The sequence below is a fragment of the Piliocolobus tephrosceles genome, chromosome 11 (assembly GCF_002776525.5).
Source record: "Piliocolobus tephrosceles isolate RC106 chromosome 11, ASM277652v3, whole genome shotgun sequence".
In the NCBI taxonomy this organism is placed as follows: domain Eukaryota; kingdom Metazoa; phylum Chordata; class Mammalia; order Primates; family Cercopithecidae; genus Piliocolobus; species Piliocolobus tephrosceles.
In genome coordinates, this window is record NC_045444.1 from 39118743 (window position 1) to 39125771 (window position 7029).

The following is a 7029-nucleotide window of genomic DNA, read 5'->3' on the forward strand; positions in this document are numbered from 1 at the left end:
TTATACTGGGGAAATATAGAGAGAAATTAAGTAATCTAGGAAGGCTCGGACTTGAACCCATGTCAGTCTAACTCTAAAGACTACACTCTTAACTACTGAAGTATACTTCTACTTATTTGGATGTTTCTCAAGCAGCAGCTCTGAACTTCAGGCGAATCTATCACATTAATTCTGTTGGTTTATCTTTCCCACATGGACACCATCACCATTTTGAATGCTGCTTTCAAACTCAGATTTTCCCAGTAATTTACAGAAACTACATTGATTTTTTAAAGCATTTTTCAGAATTTTTTGCCTATAAGTACGTTTTTTCAAACTCTGGATTCAAACCAGTAATGGGTCATGGAATCAATCTAGTGGTTGTGATTAGCATATTTTTTCTTCTTTTTTCTTCATTCAGACCCAAAGCATCAACACTCATTAGGTGAGCTGCTGCTGACAAAAAATATTGTCATCCTAATAGTGTATTTTAAATGTAATAATGCAGAATAGGAATATAGGGATAAATAGAAAATATCAGAGTTTATTAAACATAATGGTGACAAATATTCTGCGAGACATTATTTACAAATACACATAGACACACACACACACACCCCCCATTATGTATGGATTTCTATGTAAAATCTATTCTTTACATTGAAAGGTTTAAAAGGCACTGGTCTATAGAATATCTTGGCTTCAGATTAAGTACTATTTTATTTCCTGATTTTTATTTCAAGTAAGTCCTGTCTCCCTAATAAATATAAACCTAATTGCAAGCATAAAGGTAAAATGGCATACATCTCTAAGTTTATTATTGCACCTGACCTGATGCTTGGCACATAACAGGTTCTCAACAAATATTATAATAATTGTAAATGTAGGTGAAGAGGCCAGGATAGCACTGGGGAGCAGTGGGCAGCTGGCCAAATCCGTAGCTAAGCTCTCGTAGCTCTGGCCTCCAAAACTGCTAGACCAAGGCAGAACTGAGAGACACCAAACAGCAAGATGCAAGGTGTCAGATAGGAGCACTGATTATTTTATATGGCTTGTTTTTTTCCTCATGATCAATGTGGAAAATATGCACTACAAAGAAAGGAAGAAAGGGGAAAAATACACGCATAATCCTAAAACTGAAAGATAACCACGACTATTTATAACATTTACAGCCCATTAACATTTGCTACATCTTTCTCCTGTCTTTCCTGTAGTATTACTCTGATAGTACCCTATGCGTGTGCCTTACCATATAATAAATTCTCTTCATAATTATAGTTTCATTGGTTATATAATAGCTAATTCTAGCTCTGTTTCACAGCTTATTCAAGCATTCTCTTACTGTCAAACATGTTAGATTGTTTCCAATTTGTAATATTATAAATAATGACTTAACTAACAGCTTTATGTAAAAATTTCCTGACTTTTTTTATTTCCTTAGATTCTCAAAAATGAAATAAATTGATAAAAAATGGACTTTTAAAGGCTCTTGATATATATTATGAGGTCTTGGATCACTCATTGTGATAAAATTTTAAATGGCAAGGCACTGTGTCCTAGGACACCCCACTTAAAGGGCCATTGTATTTTTCATATGGATTGATTTTTGGTGATTTTAATTACCCATATGCATTTCCTCTTTTGTTACCTGCAAGTATCTATTGAGTTTAATCTAAAAAAAGTCTTAATTGGCCTGCAGAGCAATTACCATTTCCCTTACGAATGTTTGCAAAGCCAGAATTTTAACTGTAAATGAGGTTTGTGCATCTATGTTTGGATTGTATATGATGTCTCAGATTTAGGGTACTGATGTGGATAAAAGACTTATTCTTTGTTCAAAAGATAATAATATACTGTCTTTATTTTTTGGTTGTATGTAGTGAAGCATGTTGCTTTTCTGTATTTATCAACACTGCCCACAATATTAGTGGGTGGAATGGAGGATTAATAAAGAAATCTTGAAGGCAACCTATTTTTATGTGTTTCCTAGTTTATTAGAATAGAATCCTATTTTCATTCTATTCCTCTAACAGTTTATTTTTTCTCCTCAAGCAGACAAATCTTTGTTGTCTAGGAACAAAATTTAAATAATGCTCCAGTTATGATAGATCTTCTGATACAGGAGGAGATATTTCTGGTAATAAATTAGACATTTTCTGTAGCCTAGCATTTGATCACAACTATCAAATATGCCAGCATATATTGATTTGCCATGATGGTAATTAAGAACCACATATTTCACCAAGTTATATTAAGTTCACTCAATTCTTTTTTTTTTTTTTCTCCTGGTTCCATTGAAAATCAGATTAAAAGAATGCCATGCGAGAATGTGCAAGTTAACCTACTCTACCTCTCTCCCTTTTCTGCGTCTCAGGATACTTTTCAGGACCCCTTGCTATCTCAGGGACTCAGCCAAAGGCATCACAGTAGATTCAGTCAAAGACAGTGCCATGGACTGAATATCTGTGTCCCCTTAAACTCATATGTTGAAGCTCTGACCCCAAATGTAACTGTATTTGGAGATGGGACCTCCTAAGAAGTAATTAAGGTTAAATGAGGAAATAAGGGTGGGACCCTGATCCAATAGGATTCATATCCTTGTAAGAGACACCAGAAAGTGGGTGTGTGCACTTTCTGTCTTTCTATCTCCATCTCTGTCTCTCTCTCCCTGTCTCTCTTTATCTCTTTGTGTGTCTTTCTATCTCTCTGTCTCTCTCTCCCCTATGCATGTACCAAGGAAAGGCCATGTGAGGACATACGGAGAAGGTGGCTGTCTATAAGCCAGGAAGAGAGCCCTCGCCAAAAACTGAATTGGCCAGAAACTTGATCTTGGACTCTAACCCCTAGAACTGTAAGAAAATATTTCTGTGCTTTTTAAGTTACCCAGTCTATGGTATTTTTTTATGGAAGCCCAAGCCGAATAGTGGAAGGTGGTGGCCAACAGTTTGAGGACAGGAGGAGGGGGAGGTCTGCTTTCTTCTCACCATTTCCTTCTGCATCCTGTGTTGTCTCTACAAGTGCTTCTCTTTCATAACTCCAGTCCCTCAAAGAAGCCATGCACCCTGAGATCCCACTTCTGACCAAGATGTTTCCACCATGGCTCTGGCTCCCATACAGTGGAAAGTGCTCCCTTCCATTGTCCCTCCTGCCCTAGAGATAGTAATGGCTTCTTGCTGTTGCCAATCTATATTTGCACTACTCACCTTTTATCAACAATTGCATTATCTATTGTCTTAGTCTATTTTGTGTTGCTATAACAAAAATACCTGAGACTGGGTAATTTATAAAGAAGAGAAATTTATTTTCTCACAGTTCTGGAGGCTGGAAGTCCAAGATCAAGGTGGCAGCTGATTCAGTTGTCTTGTAAGGGCTGCTCTGTGCTTTCAAATAGTGCCTTGTTGCTACATCCTCCAGAGGGGAGAAACACTGTGTCCTCACATGACACAAGGTGGAAGGGTAAGTGAGATAAATGTTACTTGCATCCTCTTTTTTTAATAGGGGTCAGAATTCCATTCATGAAGGGAGAAGCCCTTATGACCTAATCACCTCTTAAAGGCCACACCCCTTAATAACATCACATTGACCGAGTTTCAATGCCCGAATTTTGGAGGGGACATATTCAAACCATATAACCTGGAAAACAGTTTTCTATAGTAAATCTGTCTGGTTGAAAAACTCAGAGCATGATTTCAGCTTTCTTGGATAGACTTGACTGCTACAGAGGCATTTTAACAAGGCTTAACAGTCTTTCAGGGTTTAGAATGAATCTTTCAGGTAATAATTGTTGGAGAGTTTGTGTAACCACTCTGACTTGTCAAATTAGTAATGTGAAACCTATTTTACCATCCTTTTCTACTAAAGTCTTCCTCTTTTATTCTCATAACTCATAATGCATTTAAACAGCAAAACTGCACATTAAAAGTTTCTTCCAGCATATTATATGTTGCTGCATTCACTTTTTATTTTCACTCATGTTTCTTTTTTCCTCCCCTATCTTACTCAACAACTTAGTTTTTGTTATAAATATTTTTCAGTTTGAATGAAAAAAATGATTGAAGCAAAATGATCCATGATCAAATTTAACACTAGGAGACTCAGAGAAATCATGAACTCAGATGCTGATTTTGTCACTGATTGCTTCAGTAAAATCTTTAATGGTTCTTTAGATGATGTATTGGATGATGAGTTCTGATTCCCACAGATAATTGAGTTCTATACCCCTAGGTTGGTTTTTTTTTTTTTTTTTTTTTTTTTTTCGGTTCACACTTTGAATTGTGCCCAGAAAATTCTCTGGATAGAATTTGATTGCAGATGTCTATTATATTCCAATGAACACATATCAGTTCAGTCTTCCAAAGCATTTTATAATGGAGTGTAGCTGACCTTGTAATACAGTAGCACACTTATCAGGCCATTAAAATGTCCCTCTTATGTAATAGTAGCCAGTTGCAATTGACCAAAAGAAACTTTGATGGGCTTTCACTTGGAAACTTGTGCAAATATGTTCTTTATTTTTATTTCTTTCCATAGGACCTTCCGTTTTCCATAGCATATTTCAAAAGAGGGATGAAAGTAAACATGATACAACATTTTAGTTAGGACCTATCTAATGTCTCACAGAGAAGACTTTCTATAGAGTTCAACTGTAAATACAAATAAAGCATGTACATGATTCATTGTCATACTTTGATATTTATCAAACACCCCAGGGAGCCATGATGTGCTTTCCTCCCAATTGCTGTATATTTTCAGCCACCATCAAAAAGCATTATAATTAAATAAGTATAATATACCAATAATTTAATTGAAACTATAAAAATAATCTAATTTATAACCTCAGAAAATATATTGTGACCTAAAATTATCAACATTCATTAGTAAATTGTGTGTTCCTTTATACATTTTAATGTAGTAAATAAGATTCTTTTCTCACTCAATACAGGAATTAGCTTTAACCTATTCCCAGTAACCTCTTCCAACCCCCATGTAACACCATTTATTGTCACAAAGACCTTCTTAGCTTAACTCTATTATAATTTGTAAATGTACAGAATTTTTCTCTTCTCAAACTTGGTAAGAAATTCCCAAATTACGAGTGCCTTCATCACCCCATCATTATCAAATAATACTGCTCTCCCCCAAGTGCATGAGGCTGCTGGAGACTAGTAAATTGCATTAAACTCTTTCTGCACCATTTTAGCAAGAGAAATTTGCCCAAGTGTATGCAGTATAGAAAGAGAGAGTTAAATATCACATCCAGATAATGCGCTCTGATGTGCTCCACCAAAACTAGCATGTATGTTTTTGTTCTGAACTAAAACTGAACTTGGGAGGAAATTTCATTTTTGACACTGTAAATTTACTGTGAAAGAAATGGGAAATAGTTTCCCCAGGCAGTGTCAGAATGACTGCTGCTTTCCCTTCTCACTGCAATTAGAGTTCTAGCCCCAGGCGGCAGATAGGTGCAGACACAGGTGACTTGCTTTTGATTGGCAGGTTCATGAAGTAGCTAGATGGGGGATTCCTGGGACTCATTGGAGGATTCTTTACCTTCAAGGCTGGTTTTGGAAGCCCTGGCTTCCTGACTAAACAAAAATGTGGATTCTCTTTCATATAGGTTAGAATCTGCAGGACAACCTCCTAAACAGCCAGCATCGCTTGTACAGCTTCTATAACTGACGTTGGTTTGGTTTTGGTTAACAAGTTTTCATGAGAATTTTATAACTTAGTGTTTACACTTTCAGCACTTGATGCTCTTTTTGACTGCTTAGAGAGCTTCCTTGCAACTGATGCTGTGGCCCACAAAACAAAACATATGGCATAAGAATATGCTCATTTTCCTGAAATTTATATGTGATTTTCTGACCAAATCGCAAATTGCAGGATTAAAAGTATGATCTTTTCTTAATTTAAAAATAAAAGAATATGAGTATCAAACTCCATCTCTACTAAAAAATACAAAAATTAGCCGGGCATGGTGGCAGGCACCTGAAGTCCCAGCTACTCAGGAGGCTGAGACGGAAGAATCACTTAAACCCGCGAGGCAGGGGTTGCAATGAGCCAAGATTGTGCTACTGCACTCCAGCCTAGGTGACAGAGTGAGAGTCCATCTTAAAAAAAAAAAAAGAATATAAGTATCAAAGGGTATGAATTTAGGGTTACGTGAAAATATTATACAGCAGTGAAATAAATTATTATTATACAGCATTTCAATACAAAAGTATTTCCTTTTATCTAGTATTATCATTTAAATCATAATAGAATGATAGTCTTAGAAATCCTAGATGACACAAACAAATGGAAAAAACATTCCATGCCCATGGATTGCAAGAATCAATACTGTTAAGATGTTCATACTGCCCCCAAGAAATCTACAGATTCAAGCTATTCCTATTAAGCAACCAACATCGTTTTTCATAGAACCAGAAAAAAACTATCCTAAAATTTATATGAAACCAGAAAAGACCCAGAATAAGCAAAGCAATCATAAGCAAAAAGAACAAAGCTGGAGGCATTACATACGTGACTTCAAACTATGTTATAAGGCTATAACCAAAATAGTATGGTACTAGCACAAAAACAGTCATATAGATAAATGGCACAGAATAGAGAACCCTGATACAAAGTCACACAGCTACAGCCATCTGATCTACAGCTATCAAAATTAATAAGTGGGAAAATGACACCCTATTCAATAAATGGTGCTGGAATAGCTGGCTAGCCATATGCAGAACAATGAAACTGGACCAGTACCTTTCACCATATTCAAAAATTAACTCAAGATAGATTAAAGATTTAAATGTAAGACATCAAACTATAAGAATCCCCCCCAAAAAAACCTAGGAAATACAATTCTGGATGTTGGCCTTGGGAAGGAACTTATGAGTAAGTCCTCCAAAGTAATTGCTACAAAAACAAAAATTACAAGTGAAATCTAATTAACCTAAAGAGCTTCTGTACACCAAAAGAAACTATCAACAGAGTAAGCAGACAACCCACAGAATGGGAGAAAATATTTGCAAACTGTGCATTCCATAGAAGCCAAATACC

At 36.0% G+C, this 7029-nt stretch overlaps 1 non-coding gene across 1 annotated transcript; it reads right to left on the reverse strand.

The window, feature by feature from the left end:
- Window positions 1–392: 392 nt before the first annotated feature.
- On the reverse strand, window positions 393–463 carry LOC111546215. Its single transcript, XR_002732692.1, has one exon. It is a non-coding gene; the product is annotated as a small nucleolar RNA SNORD56 (small nucleolar RNA).
- Between the last annotated feature and the right edge of the window lie 6566 nt (window positions 464–7029).